We start from the raw sequence: 19769 nt of genomic DNA, 5'->3' as shown, positions 1-19769 counted from the left end.
AAAAAAAAAAAAAAAAAAGAAGAAGAAGAAAGAAAGAAAAGAAAATGTAAGTTGAATCCAAATGAAATATAATTCTATTTCCTTTTTATCCAGGTGATTTCAGTGGACAAAGGAGAGGAACTCTGCTGAGAGCAAATTAAATAAGTCCTCTGATGCATCACAGTAGCTTTTAGGGCGGTGAGGCCAGTGGCCTGGAGAGGGAGGTAAAGCCACCTTCCCCCCCAGAATGAAAAGAGAGGGAGGTAAGGGTGAATTAAACCTCCACCCTACTGATACCTCCTCTCCGCACCAGAGGAGTGTTCATCCTCTTCATCTTCTGAACAATCGTTGCTGTAAGCAGTAGGGAGTTACAGAGGGTTCTTGAGTAGGGGAGTGGCAAGACAGAGGTAGCATTTAGGAAGCTGAACTTGTCAGAGTCTCATTAAATATTTGTTGAATGAGTGATTCAGATTAAGAACAAGACAGAGATGTGGATTTGGCCATTTCTGTATATGGATTTCAGTAAAGCTCTCTGAAGGAAGGATTAGAAAACGATGTTCAATCAACGCCACAAGTATAGCTTTAGGTTATTTATAGTTTTCTATTTGCTTATTCTTAAGTTAATGCAGCAAAAGTGTTGACCAGATTTGACTTACGGAACGTGATAAAACACAGCTTTACTTTTGTTCCTGCTGATCCGATGAAGTTTATTGTCTGTGGTAATCTTTTCCTGCCCTAGATAAATACGATTTACCCAGAGGCAATATACAGTCAGTCCTGTTGCCCTTTTAAGTCACAAACACACTCTAAGGCACCCACCCATTAGAATACCCAGCCCTGGAAATAATTAAAATGATGAATTTTATATAATGTCAAACCTCCCTTTGTCAGACCACACCACTAGTAGCTCGTAGCCCACATTTTTCCTTTATTTCTCTTTTCTTGTTCCTCTTCATTCATTGGGCTCACCCCTGGTGCTGGAACAGAGACAAAGGGAAGACAGGAGCAGAAAACGGTCTTGCTTCTGCTGTATCTGCTATCACTTGGCTTTGTGCCAAGTTAGGCTTGTGTTTAAAGCTGATACTCTCTTGTGGCTCCGGGGTGGCTCAGTTGGTTAAGTGACCTGATTCCTGATTTCAGCTCAGGTCATGATCTCATGGTTCTTGAGATCAAGCCTCAAGTCGAGCTGTGCGCTGGGATTTTCTCTCTCCCTCTTTCTCTGTCCCTCCCTCACTCATGCTCTCTCTCTCAAAATAAATGAACTTAAGAAAAAAAAAAAGCCGATACTCTCTTGAGCACCCTTGTGGGGGTCCTCCTGGAGGTTTCTCTGGAGATGTGTTGATACCCCTTCTTTCGCTGGTTGCTCCCAGCCTTCTCGGAGGACCCACTCCCACACTGTTGGAACCCCACCCCCCTGTAGATGGTCTTCTGGGCAGACCCTAAATCAGCCTCGGGAGGGCAGTCCTTGATCCTGTGCACCATTGTGTCCTGCTGCAGGGGTAGATGAGGTCATTTTCCACACGAAGCGGTTTCTTGCCCTGACTCCACCCCCCGCAATACCGCTCACCCCCGCCTCTCCTACCCTGCATATTTTCTGGGGCAGCTCGCCATTCCTCAAACCGCAGGCCACACATATCTGACTCTCAAAGTGGCCATGTTGAAGGGCCCCCGAGACTTGAGCGGGGAGGTTCAGACACCCGCCCCCCACCTCTTATTTCCTCATGGGATATAGGACTTGAAGTTCTCAGCACAAACTTCCCCCGTCCCATCTTTCCTCCTTCTTCCCACTGTCCAAAAACTTTTCAGGGGCGCCTGGGTGGCGCAGTCGGTTAAGCGTCCGACTTCAGCCAGGTCACGATCTCGCGGTCCGTGAGTTCGAGCCCCGCGTCAGGCTCTGGGCTGATGGCTCAGAGCCTGGAGCCTGTTTCCGATTCTGTGTCTCCCTCTCTCTCTGCCCCTCCCCCGTTCATGCTCTGTCTCTCTCTGTCCCAAAAATAAATAAACGTTGAAAAAAAAAATTAAAAAAAAACAAAAAAACAAAAAAAACTTTTTATATTCTTGAGGTACAAAAGAAGTCCCTGGATAAATGTCCTGAATTTTTGAAGCTCAACCTCAGAATTTTTTTTTCTTTTTTTCTTTTTAAAATTCCTCTAATGGCACTCTGTCTCAGATATACTTTGGTAAGTGAGAGCTAGACTATGAGTCCCCCTGGAGAAACTGAAGAGAGAGTGTTCTATTTAACATCAGGTTACGTTCACTTAACAAATTCTATGTAGGGCATGCTACAAAGTAAGTTCAATTTTTCTCATTTAATTTTCTTGTTCTTTCAAAGCTTGAGGTTAAAAGAACTTCCAAAGTACCCGCACTGGTAAATAACATTTGCAGTCTTTACTAATCGCAGCAGTCGCTCTGGGTTGTATACATTTCACAGTTCAAGAAGACACTCTTTAAGGACATAAATACAAAATTAGGAATACAGAATTGGTATAAAAACACATATTTACTTAGAATGAGAAAAAAATTATAGCAAACCACAAATTTTGAAATGCTGGCTATACTGCAAACATCAAAAACCCAGCAAGATTACATAATGCGTTAGTGAATGAATGGTCTTAAATACATACCTCTGGAAGTTCTTTTGAATTTTGATATGGTCAGCAATTCTGGATGAATATAAAAGGTATCTGAAAATAAAACATACAGAGGAGTAATTAAATTGCATTAAAAAACCCCTACATTGCATTAAGCTACTTGATCATGTAATCACATTATTCTTAACACTATACGTTGCTTTGTTTATAAATAGGTACAGTGATTTCATTCTTTTGTTGTGCTCCATTGATGGGTAGTTTTTCATCCCATTTTGTTTAAAACTGCTGTCCTCTTCAGGATGTGATCCAATATATTGGATTAAAACAAAATTTTTTTTTAACATTTATTCATTTTTGAGAGACAGAGTGTGAGTGGGGGAGGGGCAGAGACACTGGGAGACAGAATCTGAGGCAGGTTCCAGGCTCTGAGCTGTCAGCACAGAGCTGGACACAGGGCTTGAACTCACAGACTGAGAGATCATGACCTGAGCCAAAGTCAGATGTTTAACCGAATGAGCCACCCAGGCACCCCCAATATATTGGATTTTTTAAATACGTGACTAAACAAACATAGTCACCATAGAACTGATGTTGCTTTGTGCCCTACAAGCGCAGGAATGCCGATAAGTTCTATTTTGTGTGAGTTACATAAAAGAATACTGTGGGTTTATAACTGCATACAGTGCTTATTGAGTATACTCCAGGCAGGACAGAACTTTTGTTTTGAACGGGCATGTGTGAGAATCAAATCCTCTGCCTATAATTTTGCATATTTGAAGACTGGCAGAATTTTTCACAGACTAGCTTCTTGCTTCATTATTTTGGAAACTTGTTTCTTCTTCACTATCCACATACTTTCAATGCCCAGTGCAATAGGTCATGTTCATATTGCAATATGACCCCTGGCATTGCTGAAGTGGGCGGTGGGAAGAATGCCAGAAGCCATTCCTGCACCAGAATAGCTAGCAATAACTTAACTAGATGTGAAAGTAAACCACATAAACCTAACCTTCTTAACCTAAACTCCACGGATCTTCCACTCAACTTCCCCTTAGCTGAACCCCTAACACCCCATGGTCTCTCTAACACCAGCCTACAGAAGGGCAAGTGTAACAGAGGGTGGGTTGGAGAGGAAAGGGACAGAGGTCCTGATTGTGGCCAATATACTTCTAAGTTTTACAAAAACATATTACCATGTCAACACATTGCATGGGCCCCAAACAGGGCCTTGAAAGAGGTGTGGGCTCATGAGGGCCCTGGGATGTCATTAACTTATCTGCCCTGCTAAGCGCGAACGAGTCCTGTTTGGACACACCACCTATTCACAAGACATTTCCATTTACAGTGTTGGTGCACTGGGGCGCATGTGGGCAAATGCAGGTTAGTATGTGCTACCACCAGCATTTGGCAGTTGGCTACCCTCCAACAAATTCAGCAACTGAATAGAGTTTTCCTGTGTCTTAAGTTTCATTCCTTAGCCTCAAGGCATAAGGAACCTCCCTGACCTCATTAGTATGTTCACATGCAATTGAAAGGTGTTTGCCTTAGAAAGTAGAGGCAGTTTAGTAAATTGGCACGGAGGAGACTCGTGGAAGGACAAGGAAGGGGTGGGTTGTGCTCAGACTTTGGGCAAATTAAAGAGAGCACGATAAGATGTCCGAATGATCAGTTTGAGGATTTTCTGTGGCACACGTGTAGTCTAGAAGGGGGTCGTCACAGGAATGCTTTCAGCGGGAAGTAATAGAATACTCAACTAACAATGGCTTAAGTAACAGGGCTTAAATAATAAAGATAATTACTTCTTAGAACAAAAGCTTTGAAGGTAGGTGAATTGCTAATTCTGATATGTTGGGGCTATTTGTCCTTTTCTCTATGATTTTCTTGATCAAAAGGTGGTTGCTTCAGCTCCATATATCATTCATCCAAAGGCAGAAAACGGGAGGGGGGAGGCAGTGAGAGAGTGCGTGCCTTTCTCCTTTTAGAGAGGAAAACAACTGTTTTCTAGCCAGTTTCCTATCAGAATTCCTCTTTAGGTCTCATTGGCCCAAACTGGGCACATGGGTGCCCCTCGGTGTAAGGGGAAATTGGGAAAGTGGGTCTGGCAAAGGGACATGGGAGTTCCATGGCTTAGTCATACTTCATCACTCTGGGCTGGGCGTATGGCTTCTCTGAACAAATATGGACTCTATTATTAAGAAGAAAACGGGATGGGGGCCTGGGTGGCTCAGTCGGTTGAGCGTCCGACTCTTGATTTCGACTCGGGTCATGATCTCACAGTTCATGGGATCAAGCCCCAAGCTGGGCTCCATGCTGACAGCACGGAGCCTGCTTGGGATTCTCTCTCTCTCTCTCTCTCTCTCTCTCTCTCTCTCTCTCCCTCTCTCTGCTCCTCCCCCTACTTGCTCACTGTCTCTCTCTCTCAAAATAAACAAACTTTCAAAAAAAAAAAAAAAGAAGGAAAAGGGAATGGCTATTGGGAGGCAACTAATGGCATATATAACGGAAACTTTTGTGTTGAGTATCATAAAACTATCTTCACTTGACAATTACTAAGCTAATGTAAATCAAGGACACACATGAAGACAAACTATCGTTTAGTTAGCCAATATTCTGTGCCAGGATCTGGTGCTAGATGTTACACATAAGTTTCCTGCAGTTAGCCTTGCCCTGCAAGATGGATATTATTATCATTATTTTCAGAGAGATTAGATTACCTCCCCATTAGGGAAATAAGTAGCTTCATTTTGATTTTATCATTAAAGCCATTGCCTTTCTTGAACATCAAATAAATCATATGCAATATTCTCTTTTGTTTCAGACTTATATTGCTCAATATTAGGTCTGTGATTCATTCATGTTGTTAAGGGTACTATCATGTGCCTCTTATTGCTGTGTATTATTCCATGGCTTGAAAATATCACAATTTATTTATCTACTGCGCTATAGGTTGATATTTCGGTTGTTTGCCGTTCAGAGATATTATGAATAAAATTGCTTTTAACATTCTTAATATGAGTCTTTTGGCATTCCTTTCTGTTGGGTTTACACACAGGAGCAGCATAGGGTATTTTTAGCTTTGGTAGATACTCTTTAAATTTAAAGATTTAAAGATTTTTAAATCTTTAATTAAATCTGGAAGACTTAAATATTTTGAAGTCTTTAAAAGATTTCCAAAGTGGTTGTACCAAGTTACACTCCCACCAGCAATTTGTGAGAGAACCATCTGCCAATGTTTGGTGTTGTTACATAGAAGGTGGTAAGACATATGGAAAAAGAAAAGCTGGGCAAGACGAGGGGGATTGTTGGGGCTGGGAGAAAGTGGAGCAGGTTGAAATTTTAAATACAGTGGTTGAGGAGTGGGTACCTGGGTGGCTCAATCAGTTAAGCATCTGACTCTTGATTTCGACTCGGGTCACGATCTCACAGTTCCTGGGTTGAGCCCTACATCGGGTTCCACGTGGACAGTGCAGAGCCTGCTTGGGATTCTCTCTCTCTCTCTCTCTCTCTCTCTCTGTTTTTCTCTGCCCCTCCCCATTCATGCTCTCTTTCTCTCTCTCTCAAAAATAAATAAATAAACTTAAAAAAATAAATACAGTGGTTAACATAGGTTATTTTTTTTTTTCTTTCTTTTTGAGAAGGTGACATTCCAGCAAAGTCACAAGGAAGGTAAGGGCATGAGCAATGCAGGCATGTGGAAAATGTTGGAGGCAGAGGCCAGTGACAGTACAAAGTCTGTAAATCGAGGCCCTGTGTGCTGGAGTCAGGGTAACAGGTCAGTGTGGAAGAAGAGCGAGTGAGGGGGAAAGCAACAGAAGATATTATAAGAGGCAAATGGCACCAGATCACACAGGATCTTTGAGTACACAGGGAGGACCTGGCCTTTCACCTCGAGTGCCAGGGCGAGTCACAACAGTGTTTTGAGATGAGTGACATAATCTGACTTCCATTTTAGAGAGATCATTCTGGTGTCTGGGTTGAGGACAGGTTGTAGGGTGGGGGCAGGGAGAGCAGTTAGTAAGCTACTGCAGGAGGTGACGGTGGCTTTTGGGCCAGGGCGGTGGCAGTGGACATGCTGAGACTGATTAGATGCTGGGTGTATTTTGAAGGTAGAGCAACCATTTTTATTGGCATCACTAGCTTTAATATTAGCAATGCTATGGTAATAATAATAGTTATCATTTTCAATCTCTTACTATGTCCGTACTGTATGTTTTATTATTCTCGTAAACTAAAGCTCAAAGATGTTAGGCAACCTCCCTAAAAACACAGGTTTCATAAGAGATAGACCAGGCATTCTATCTTAGCTCTAGCAGATTTCAAAGTTAATGCTCCTAAAACTGCCTCATCACTAGGTTCTGGTTTCCGTTTTGCCTCTACCCCAGGCAGCTCCTTATACATAATAGTGATCGATATATTTACATTGAATTCATTGACACCATTCACTTTTCCCTGAACTTTGTTTCTGGATTTTCTTAAAAAATAGGCTTTTACTGTTATATTTACATACTGTAAACTTTACTTTTTGGGTATATAGTTCCATGACTTTTAACATGCATAGATTTACGTGAGCACTACCACAATCAGGATATAGACTATTTCCGTTGCTTCTGCCTGCCCCAAATTCTCTCATGCTGCACCTGTGCAGCCAAACCCTCCCCCACCCAATAATTCCTGGAAACCCCTAATCTGTTCTTCATCTTTACTGATTAAAAACATGAGTGTACAGGTTTTTGTGGGAGCGTAAGTGTGCAGTTTTCTGGGATAAAAGCCCAGGCATGTATTTGCCAGTCCATGTGGTTAATATTTGCTTAACTCTATAAGAAACTACCAAGTTGTTTTCTAAAGCGATTACACCATTGTGCAAGTCAACCAGCACCATATGAAAGTAACAATTGCTCTGTGTCTTTGTCAATGCTTTTTGAAATTTACAGTGAAAGTATTTGGACTCCAGAATATATTTATAGGCTAAATTCCATATTCCATATTTTTTTAATGTGTCACATAAATTTAGTCTGTGACATTTTCCTCATTGAAGATATTTTACAATACATTAAAATACATCAATATTTCATGAAAAAACCTAGTAGAAGAATTTAGATAATACCTATGATATACGAAATTTCACCCTGGCTATACATTTTTTTAATTTTAAGCATCAGTTTTTAAAAAGTAACATCAAAATGATAAGGATTGCTGTATTCTTCATATATCCCATGTCTCATAAATTTGAATTCAACTGCTAGTTCTTTTCCCAACCATATATGTTAAGGGTATTTGCTTCTGTTTTTGAATGGTAACAGTACCCATTTTCTGTTCCTTAGCAGTGATACTTAGGTCTTATTTTTCTGATTCTTCCAGAAAATGCTGCATGTTGCGTTTCAATAGGAATTGAGGGTTCAGAAAGGGGTGGGCAATTACAGATCTCTCTAATTTTAAAAACCTGAGGTATGGGTCCAGCCAAGTGCTCAGCTTGATTTCCATGATTTCTAAATAAACATGATATTGGCATACTTTACAAAATTTACCACCTGCCCTTTTTGATCCAGATACCTTTCCATTTGGAGACTGTTATTGTGATGTAATTAACACATATAAATAACACAATGTGCTTGCACGACTTCCAATAAAGAAGTCCCTATGAAACAGGCCTAAGCTTTTCTTTTCTTTCAGGGATGTTGTAGAAGTTAGATAATCAAAGGTCATAAGGTAGTGAATGAAAATTTGCTTTAAGGGACAAAAACATGTTACTATTATTATAAAAGATAAGTCACTTCTTAATTAAATGAGTACTAAGTACCTCATATAGTGAAAGTATCATGTAAGATATGTTCATATATGTTCATGGAGAATATAAGTATAAAACAGAGCTCTTACCCTCATGTATTTATACTCTAGTTGGCAGAGAAGTAAAATGTTTAAAAAAATTTAGGGGCGCCTGGGTGGCTCAGTCGGTTGAGCGTCCGGACGACTTCAGCTCAGGTCATGGTCTCACAGCTTGTGAGTTCAAGCCCTGCATCAGGCTCCGTGTCGACAGCTCAGAGCCTGGAGCCTGCTTCGGATTCTGTGCCTCTCTCTCTCTCTGCCCCAACCCACTTACATTGTCTCTGTCTCTCTCTCTCTCTCTCTCACATAAATAAATAAATAAACATTAAAACAAAATTAAAAAAAAATTTAAGTAAGTGTTCCAGTAACACATGAATACACGTTACAAGGCTTTATGTATGCGTGATTGCACAAACAGTAAAATATCCCACACATCGGTCTATTACATACATATATAAGTTTAAATGGTGCACTCTCACAAAGTATTGGTTTCGTCTCACAGCAGATAATGTGTGAAGTCATAAGCCCACTATTCTTATCTCAGTTCCCTGAGCAGGTGAAGAAATTTGAGCTGGGCTCAGCAGAACATTAGAGAGGAGGGGGAGGCCATTCCAAGCAAATAAAGTGTCAAGAGCCAAAGTGCAGAGATGGAAAGTGCAAGCATGTGCTTGACCTGTGAGCATACCGGTTGGCTTAACAGAGGAGTAATGAAAACAGCAGTCATTAATTGAGCACTGAGTGTGGCAAGCCCTGGGCTAAGTCTGATACACGGGCTACCCCACTAAATCTCAACAACATTGGAAATAAACTGAGGGTTCGGAATCTTCCATACAGGTACACAGCTAATAAGTTGTAGACCTGGGGTTCCAACCCAGACGGTCTGATTCTAGTCCTTAACCTCAACATTATACTGTAACACTAAGGCTAGAAAGGCAATTTGAGGACACATTGTAGGGAGCTGAGATGTTTGAACTTTAGCCCAGAGGACTAGGGGTTCTCCATCTTTTCCCCAGCCCTCTACATTTAACTGATAGGATATCTTGAGGAACATCCCCTTGATAAAAATGGTTCAACATGAGCATGGGCTGGGGAAGAGCATCAACATCTCCAGCCTGTGTGTGGAAATGCTGCTCATTCTGTCCTGAGAGAGTGAGATGCTTCTCAAGGAAGGGTGTCTCCCTTTTGAGGGTCACCACTATAGATGATGGGGGAAGCCTGGAAGTCTTAAAAAGAGAACGTAGAAGAACCAACAATGAGTGTCAATGAATTTGGCAACAAGGTCCAAAATGGACTGGACACAGGTCCAGGCAATGGACCACTGCAGCCCAACTATGCAGATAAGGGAGAGCTAAGGTGGGACAATGGGGATGGCTGTTGGGAAGGGAAGATTGATAGGACCTGGTGACTAGAAGGATCTAGGGGCAATGGAGTGGAGGAGTTAGTCAATAAAGATTGTATAACTGTGGTTTCTTTCCTGTGCCTTCAAGAAGAGCAGACTGGTCCCTACAGCATCCTTGAGCCCTCAAAGTCTACTGTCATGTCGGCCATGGCCACTAGAGGGCCGCCCCATCTCGTCTGGAGCCCAGACTGATTCCTACGCAGGGAAGACAGTGGGACTGTGTAAAATCCAAGTCCTGCTGGTCCCTGGAACTTCATGAGAGCCTGGGTTTACAACGGTTGATTTTCATTGAGACACAAGGTTGGAAGGTCTCCCACGCACTGACGATGGCTGGAAGTGGCCTAAGAGGTGGTGATAAGTTACGGAGTGCTGGTGTGGGTGCCCAGGCCGCCAGGGGAACAGGAGGGCAGGAGGAGGAAATCTCAGGTTTGAAGATATCCTGGTGGCGGAAGACAGAGAACTTGCACAGTTGAACCGCAGCTGGAGCAGATGTGTGTGCCCATGTGCGTGAGTGTGGGGATGCATATGGGCGGTACCTGTGCACGGGTGAGTGTACGTATGGATGCATATACGTGCATGCGTGAGAGTGTGGATGGGTGAGTATGCGTGTGCACGTGTGCGGGTGTATACGTGTATGTGTAAACGTGTGCATGCCTGGGAGAGTGTGGCACATGTGGGCAGGCTTCCAAGTGTCTGTGTGTGTCTGCTCCGCAGGGGGGAATGTTCATGTTTGTTGCTTGGCTGCAGCCCAAAAGACAAACAATGAGGTGAATGGGAATGAACCGGAGTCTCTGCTTCAGCAGTGATTGGCTCCCATCAATTCTGACCAAGCGGAGATACAACAAGCACCAAGGAGCAAACACTGGGAAACTCAGAGACCTGGGTTGTGCAGGGGTCTGCAAAGCCACTCGGCAGCGTCTTTGGACAGCAAAGGTCGCCTCTGGAGCCTGGAGCGGGAGACGGGTCATTCCTGCCCTCAGACACAGATCTGTGTGCTATTCCATCCTGGCCAGTGGCTCTTCGGTCTGGCCTTGGTCTTACTAAACATCACTTTACTTTCTGATGGGTGGACAGCTACCTACCTCACCTTCCCCTGGCAGTTTCCTCGTTCTCTTTGTCAGGCTGGCCTCCGTCTCTTCCCAGAGATGGGGTGAGAGCCCTCTTTCCAGCTGCTCAGAGGAGCCCGGCTTCGTGCTGTCTTCGCACTTAGTCATGTTGCCTTGTCCTCAGGCTCCCCTCTTGCCACCTGTCAGGGGTTGGAAGCAGAATGGTGAAGGCAGAAACACAGACTGTCTGGTGGGTTGGTGAGAAGGAGTTGTTCCTTATCTCTAGACCTGTGCACATATTTATGTGTGAGCGAGTGGGAAAGGTGGTGGTAGGGAGGGCATTAGAGGACCCTGGGGCAGGCCTTCAGCCCTCAGAGCTGGGGTCCCTGGCTGTGGGTTCCCCGAGGCCCAGAGACACTGGTTTAGCTGGGGACATGAGTGTCCGCCAACCTGCTAACGTGCATGCCCTGTCCTCACAGAACAGGGTCTTTCCTGGGCTCTCACAATCCCTCATGAGCACGTCTCAGAGGGCGCCAGGCCCCTCAAGCAGCATGGCTATGAGAATTTAAAAAAAGCTCTCCTTATGCTTGTATACTTGTATGCTTGTATAAGGTTCTCCTTATGCTTGTATACTTGGGTGTGTGGGGAGGGTACTTCATCATTCACATCCTAATAAATCTAGAGTAGTTGCTTCGTAGAAATTACTTATTGGGCGCCTGGGTGGCTCCATTGGTTAACTGTCTGACTTCGGCTCAGGTTGTGAACTCAATGGTTCGCAGGTTCCAGCCCCGCAATGGGCTCTGTGCTGACAGCTTGGAGCCTGGAGCCTGCTTCAGATTCTGTGTCTCCCTCTCTGCCTCTCTCCTGCTCACATTCTGTCTCTCTCTCTTTCTCAAAAATAAATAAACATTAAAAAAGAAATTGTTCATAACACTTCCAGTTTGTTTTTAGTCTTTAAATAGTTTCTGTTCTCATTTGCCCCCTCAGGGCACAAGTGGCCCAGTCCTGATTTTCTTTCTAATGCCGTTCTTGTTTTATAGTTCACTAGATTGAATAGCTGTGGGAGTTCTCAAGCTTTAATATTAAAAAAAAAAAAAAAAAATCTCCTGAGGAGCTTGTGTTATTTTTTTTCACTGTTAATTTTTAACAGATTTAAAAAAAAAAAATAAATTCTAGGGGCACTTGGGTGGCTCAGTTGGTTAAGTGACCAACTCTTGGTTTTGGCTCAGGTCACGATTTCACTGTTTTGTAAGTTCAAGTCCCACATCAGGCTTCATGCTGGCAGCGCGAGCCTGCTTGGGATTTTCTTTCTCCTCTCTCTCTACCCCTGCCCCACTCATGCTGTCTCTGTCCCTTTCAAAATAAATAAATAAACTTAAAAAAAAAAAAAGTAAATTCTACCCCCAACGTGGGGCTTGAACTCACAACCCTGAGCATTGAGATCAAGAGTAGCATGCTCTACCGACTGAACTAGCCAGACATCCTGAGTAGCTTCATTTAAAGGCAGATTTCTCAGGTCCCGTTTAAATCTATGGAATCAGAATTTCTGGAATGAGACACAGGAATTTGCATTTTACCAATCCCTCCCCCACACCCAAGATCCTGAGTTGGGTGATCCACAGAACACATGCTGTGAACCATGGTGTGGAAGGATGCTTGGATCCATTTTTTTTAACGTTGAGTTTCCAGAGTTCTTTATATATTCTAGACACAAGGCCCTTGTTGGTTGTGTGATTTGTAAATCTTTCCTCCTAGACTGTAATTTGTTTTTTCATCCTTTTACAGGGTCTTTCACAGAGGAAAAGTATTAAATTTTGATAAGGTCCAATTTGATGAGGTCAACTCTGCTGAGCCCTAGGTCCCAAAGATACCTTCCTGTGTTCTTTTCTAGAAGTTTTGTAGTTTTATGTTTACATGTAAGTCCATGATCCATTATGAGTTAATTTTTTTTAATGTTTATTTATTTTTGAGAGAGAGAGACAGACACGAGCAGGGGAAAAGTTGACAAAGAGAGGGACACAGCATCCAAAGCAGGCTCCAGGCTCTGAGCTGTCAGCACAGAGTCTGCTGTGGGGCTCTAACTCACAAACCGTGAGACCATGACCTGAGCCAAAGTCGGACACGTAACTGACTGAGCCACCCAGGCGCCCTGTGAGTTAATTTTTATATTAGGTGTGACGTTTATGTCCAATTTTTCCAGCACTACTTATTGAAAAGGCTATTTCTCCTCCATTGGATTGCTTTCATTTCTTTATCAGAATTAGTCAGGGACATATTTGTGTGGATCTAGATCTGGGTTCTTTATTCTGTTCCACTGATCCATGTGCCTATTTCCTCCACCAGCACCATGCTGTCTTGATACCGGAGTTACGCATTAGGCCTTAATGTTGAGAAGAGTGGTTTCTCTCACTTCATTCTAGTTTTTCAACATTGTTTTGGCTATTCTTTTTTTAAGTTTATTTAATTTATTTTGATAGAGAGAGAGCATGTGTGTGAGCGGGGAAGAGGGGGAGAGAGAGAAAGAGAGAGAGAAAGAGAGAGAGAGAGAGAATCCCAAGCAGACGCCATGTTTTCAGCACAGAGTCTGATGGGGGGCTCGATCCCACGAACTGTGAGATCATGAACTGACCCGATATCAAGAGTTGGATGCTTAACCGACTGAACCACCCAGGTATCCCTGTTTTGGCTATTCTGGGGCCTTTTCCTTTCCAAATAAATTTTGGAATAAGCTTGTCAAGGCCTACAAATTAACTTGCTCAGATTTTGATGGGAATTACATTAATACTGATCAGTTTTAGAAAAGGGCTGTATTTTTTTTTTTTTTTCTTGCACCAGAATTTTGGGCGAGCAGGGTTTAACCAAAGCAGTTCTGAAGTCTTACCTTGTTAAATGTTTCTTGCCTGGGAAACACTTTTACTTCCAGCCACTACAATCTCTTATCTGGCTGCAGAGAAGAAACCATGTGGAAAAACTGGGCAGCTACAGTTGGTGCAAGGTTCACCAATAAGCTTTGTTCCAACCTAGAATCCTAGAAATTAAGCATACTCGGTGCTCTAAATTGTCTCCTTAAGGGCACATTGTAGCTTCTTGGGATTCATCTGCTGTCTTTAGGAAAACGGAATAGAGATATCTTAAGAAAAGTAGGTTGTGGGATGCCTGGGTGGCTCAGTTGGTTAAGCTTCCAACTCTTGATTTCTGCTCAGGTCATGATCTCGTGGTTCATGGGATTGAGCCCTGAGTTGGGTTCCACACTAACAGCATGGAGCCTGCTTGGGCTTCTCTCTCCCTCTGCCCCTCACCACCTACTCTCTCTCAAAATAAATAAGTAAACTTCCAAGAAAGAGAGAGAAGTAGGTTGTACTTCTTGAGTCTGTGAGGTCCAAATGTTTACTTCATTCACTTGATCCTCACCTCTGCTTTGCCAGAGAAGGAAGATTGAATGGACTTGAGGGGTTACTGGGAACACCCATCTCACCAGCACCACCAAGCACTGTTCCAAGGGTGCGAGAAGATGTGGTGACTCAACAAGAGGATGGTTTTGTGGAAGGTCTTTAAACTTAACCTCACACTCTGCAGTGCCTGCTCATGCACTCTTCCCATTTCTTATCCTCCTGGGAAGCAGCTGTCAACATGCGATCCTAATGTTCTCGCACCCTTTTCCTCACATGGCTCTTCCCCCCCCCCCCCCCCCCCCAGTCACACCCTTCAGTTTTCCAATCGGTTATTTGTAGCCAGTGACTCATATGTTTGGCACGTTAACGTTCATCTCAGTTAACACCAGACGAAGTGAACCCAGTTTCATTTCTGTCCTCATCTAAAAGTTGGCCCCAGACTAGTTCACAGAATCTCTGCAGCTTTCCTTGGCTGGTGTAAGCTATGTGTGTCCCTTTAGTGATCTGATTGATACTGGCCTTTGTGGTGGATGTCACATCCAGAGAGCTGTAAGGACACACTTGATAAAAGGGACTACTTACCTGGAATTTACCCTCAGAACACCATAATCTTGACAATGACAGTTTTGTGCACCTCCAGTGCTTTGAGGGGTTCTTATAATTCTGAGTTGTACAGAGGCAATCAAAAGATTTCTTGAGAATGACTAACTCCCCATGTGGAATGAGAACTGTACGCAGTTAAACAGTTAATTGTACCAATAGCATCTAAATGTGGTATCCACACAATAAGCTTCAAGAAGCATCCAGTGTGTTGTAACCTAAAATGCCCCTATCTTAGAGAATTAGCAATACCCTTAGTTGGATCTGGCTAGAGAAATGACTTTACTGAAGCCTTAAAACTTCTTTGCCAAGTTCTCCCCCCGCCCCCAGTTTTCTTTATTCTTTATGCCTTACCTACCCTCTTATGTCTTCTGCCATGTTACATTGGGATGGTTCCTTCTACATGCAAATGGCAACTGATGTGGTCATTGGGTTCCATGTCCCTCAGTAGTTCCCTCCAGGAACTATGTGAGAGCATACCCAGGGCCTGAGGGCTGGAACACAAAGAAAATGAGGGTGGAGTGTTGCTGAACTAACCCAAGAGCTATATATTCTTTCTGTATTTTTTCCTCGGTCAATGAGAGCACACAGCTGCCTTGCTTAGGGATTACAGAAGCTTGTAAGGCTGGGCTCAGGGCTATGGAAACAGTAATACCCACGGGACTAAGGCATCCATTGTCTGTTCTTTGCTAAACTCACTTCATCACCAATACAAACATTACGGTCATCCTCCTTTCGCCCCATCGCTTCTGCCGATCACCCCCCCGATCACCTCCTCCTAGGCTGGCCAGACGCTTCTGCCGTTTGCCGGAGGAAGAGGGGATATTTTTTGGTATGCACAGGAGAGCCCTGGTTTCCTAGTTACACTATTCTGTCCTTCCTTGTCCCAAGCTCCTTCTACTAACTGCAGAGAGCTCTCAGTTCACAGGGGCTGCTGCTTTCAGTGCTTGCTCCCTGAAGGAGCATGCCTAGCTGCTGTTTGGGGGATGGTATCCTCCACTGACATCTGCATGGACTCTGTCTTTGTAGGCTGCAGGGATGTGAGGGATGAGGTTTTTAGAAGAGTGGTTTTTCTGATAGGAAGGGAGAAGCTTCCAGACTGCATCTAACCTAAAACAGGTTTTCCTCTCTGAACAGAAGTCATCGATGCTTCCCGTGTTGCAGTAACAACAACAACGACCCGTCCTAGCTGCTGCTGGGTATGGGTTTGAGTGTTGAATCCCTTTGGGCTCATTAGGGATGTGGGGCTAGGAGAGTGCAGTGGGAGGTGGGGGGCCACCCTTTCACGCTGGCTCCATCTACAGAACGCTTCCCAAAGATCCCTTCCTGCTTCTATAATCTTGGCAGAACAAAGCGGCCACTATTCCTCTTTGCCGAGCCCTGTCTGTGCTCAACACCTCCTGTGCCCTCTCTAATTTCCCTCTTCCTCATGCAATCCAGCTGCCTGTTGAGGCTTCTCTCCCTGTATTTACAGCCATCTAATCAGCTGGTAATTTACTTTCAATCAGTGCCAGATTGTGTTCCTCAGATTCATATCTCTTCTTTCATTTAGTGAGGAAATGATTGCCTTTCCTTTTTACCATTCGCTTTACATATCAGCTGCCATGTTGTGCTGATGAGTAGTCCCTTCGATAGGAAGGGATAATCTGACATTTCAAGAGTGCATCTGTCCAAAGCTGTCCAGGTTAAGACTTACATCACAGGTAAGTTCAAATACTTGGGACTGGGGGAGAGTCTTTCACGGCCAGTCTTATGGTCAGTGTCTCAAGTTCTTGAGTTGTTAGTGGCAAGTGTAGTTTGGCAGAAACTTCTTGTCATTTAATCCCAGCTGGGAATTAATTTTCTGGTAGGCTGCCTGTCAGGACCATCCAGAATGGTTAGGGATGGGGGAAGGGCAGTGCCGGGCTGTGGCCGAAGTCCTATCTCTTAGATTTTAGCTACATGAGGTTGAAGAGGCTGCCTGCTAAAGTTTGAAAAACTGCAGGCCAAGAATAATAACAGATTATTTGTGTGGCTTGTGAGGCTGGTTGAGTCGCGTGGAAGAGAAATTAAATCGGGAAGATGAAGAGAACAGATGAGGGTACAGAGACTGAATGAAGGACAGATGGGCTGAGGGTCAGTTGAGGTCCACCCACCCACTTTCCCCGCATACGTGTGTTGGGATGCTTTCCTGGATGGGGGCATGTTCTCAAATATGGCTGAGTGGGTAATCTGTCTTACCTCTCTTCTAGGGAAGATTCTCCTATGGGACAGGATGGGGCTGGAAAACCTTCACTTCTTACCCACCCCTCCAGCTTCTTGCTCTTGAAACCATCATGCCCTTTCTGCCTCTTGAGCCTGAAGATCTCTTCCTCTTCCCAACCCTGTTAACATTAATAATTATTAACTATAATAAATAATATATTGGTAATATATTAATAAAATATTATCATATTCTTCACATTATATTAACATGTTATTAATAATAATATATTAGTATATATATATATATATATATATATATATATATATATATTTGGTCTTGGTTTTAAATGGAATCTTCTTCAAGTTGCTTTCTCTACCTCTGAACCCTCCAGACCCAGGTCAGGTGCTCCACCTCTGTGCCCCTAGGACCCTGTACTCATAGGTAATGTGCATCCATGTACCTTTTTGTATCCCTCATTAGATAGTGAGCCTAACAGGAAAGTCAGAAGGGATGTGTATAGTACAAGGTCTAGCACATTGTGTCATCCAAATAGTTGCTGAGCTTGGTTATGGAGAAGCAGCCAGGTTGGTACATCCTGTGTCTAGAGGGCAGGGAAGGGCCCTTCATAAGTCAGGTACCAGTCACTAAGAATATTTCCCATGCTGGGCACAAATATTTCCCATGCTAGTCCCTTAAAAGACCAGAGTGTGGTTGGAAATTGATGGTAGGGGTGCTCAAGAAGCAAGAGAGTGATCAGTCAGTTATTGGGAGGATCTGTCTTCAGAGTTTAGTGGCCTAGCCACCAGGCTGGGGTCTAGGGTCAGGGCGCTTCTCAAGGAGAGGACTAACAGGGGCATGAGGGAATAGCAGGCCCCCAGCCTAGACCTGGTCCTGAGAATAGGCACCAGAGGAACACCAGGCAGCACGAGAGCCCTCTGGCTACCACTGGGGGCATTGGATCCTGGCTGAGTTTAGCAGCAGAAGTGGATCCATCAGTTTTCCGATGTGCTAAGGCCCTGGGGCCAGGGAGGGGACTAAACTACACAAAGTCAGTTAAGTCCTTCCTACTTCTCATTCCAGAATTGTCTATAAGGCTTAATAAAAATCAGATTCCTATGCTTCACCTTACAGTTACTGAAATGAAAATATCTGGAGGTTAGGTCTCAAGTCTGAGAATCTTGAGTGGGATAACAATGGGCTCTGATGGAGTGAACTAGAGCAGGCAGAACCAGGGGAAACATGGCAGCGTTCACATTAGAATCAGTGGGCAAACTCTCACATCTTTGTACTAATTCTGACTGTGTTAGTTTGCTAGGGCAGCTGTAACAAAGTATCACAAAATTGGGTGACTTACACAGCAGAGTTCCAGAGTCTAGAGGTCCAAGGTCAAGATGTCAGCAGGATAGGTTCCCTCTGAAGTCTGGGAGGAAGAATTTGTTCCATGCCTCTCTCTTAGCTTCTGGGAGCTTGCTCCCAATCTTTGGTGTTCATTGGTTTGCAGATGCATCACCCCATCTTTGCTTTCATGTTCATATGGCATTATTCGCATGGGGTGTCTATTTCTGTGTCTAAATTTCTCCTCTTTATTGGAGATGAAGATATCATTATTATTGGATTATTATCTCTTTTTAACTTGATTACCTCTATAAACACCCTATTTCTGAAAAAGGTTACATCCTGAGGTACTGGGGATTAGGGCTTCAACATATCTTTTTTGGGGGACATAATTCAACGCATAACACTAAGTGGGAGAATTCATTGAGGAATAGTAGAAAGGGAGTAGATTCTCATCAGAGAGTCCAAAATTTTTGACGAAGGACTTCTTGGCTGCTTCTGATATGGTCTCAAAACTCTTAAGATACCATTCAGAAAGTTTCTGTAAAAGAAAAAGAAAAACTCACAGGTATAATCAAAAGATCCAACCATGAGAGATAAATAATTCTCAAAAGTAAAATTCTGATGACATAAATGAAAGTGATCCTGAAGGAATTATTGTGCCTGCAAAGAGAGCTCTTTGATGAGTTTTCGTCATAAATGGTCATTGGTGGTTAAAGAAGTGTTGGTGGAAGGAGTACAGTCAACAAAGAATATAACCTGTAAAAGGAAGCTAAGAATGAAACACATCTAATAAAAATGCTAAGGGAGGGGCGCTTGCATGGCTCAGTCATTTAAGTGTCAGACTCTTGATTTTGGCTCAGGTCATGATCTCACGATTGAGACTGAGCCCCACGTCGGGTTCCACACTAAACATGAAGCCTGCTTAAGATTCTCTCTCCCTCCCCTTTCCCCCTGCCCCTCCCCTCTTCCGCCATGTTACATTGGAATGGTTGTCATGAGGGGAAGGAATTAGATTTGCTCTGTATGTCATTGAAGAACAGACTTATGGCCAGAGGGAAAAGGATACAGAGAATATTCTTTGTTGTTGTTGTTTTTAAATGTTTATTGACTTATTTTTGAGAGAGAGATAGAGCATGAGCAGGGGAGGGGCAGAGAGAGATGTACACAAAATCCCAAGCAGACTTCTGGCTGTTAGCACAGAGCCCTATGTGGTGCTCAAACTCACGAACCATGAGATCATGACCTGAGCTGAAACCAAGAATCAGATGCTCAACAGACTGAGCCACCCAGTGCCTCAATACAGAGAATATTCTGGTCACTGATATTTCCTAATGATGCAATGGGCTTCCATGTGAGGCAGTGACCATTTAGGGGAAGACGGATATAAGTTGTCTTCTAGCTCCTGCCAGAGTACTT

At 43.5% G+C, this 19769-nt stretch overlaps 1 long non-coding RNA gene across 1 annotated transcript in view; it reads right to left on the bottom strand.

Moving 5' to 3' along the window:
* The window catches only part of LOC121027446 (uncharacterized), a 43809-nt gene that overhangs the window by 12324 nt on the left and 11716 nt on the right, over positions 1-19769 (bottom strand). Inside the window, exons 3-7 of the long non-coding RNA XR_005788744.1 lie at positions 18370-18891; positions 17051-17193; positions 15189-15324; positions 10875-11038; positions 2604-2663 (exon numbers count right to left, since the gene is read on the bottom strand). This is a non-coding gene — a long non-coding RNA (uncharacterized LOC121027446). The remainder of the gene's footprint in view (positions 1-2603; positions 2664-10874; positions 11039-15188; positions 15325-17050; positions 17194-18369; positions 18892-19769) is intronic.

The sequence above is a fragment of the Herpailurus yagouaroundi genome, unplaced genomic scaffold (assembly GCF_014898765.1).
Source record: "Herpailurus yagouaroundi ecotype Mexico unplaced genomic scaffold, PumYag 77, whole genome shotgun sequence".
Lineage (NCBI taxonomy): Eukaryota > Metazoa > Chordata > Mammalia > Carnivora > Felidae > Herpailurus > Herpailurus yagouaroundi.
Note: the sequence above shows the minus strand (reverse complement) of the source record. Positions and strands in the feature narration are given on the sequence as shown.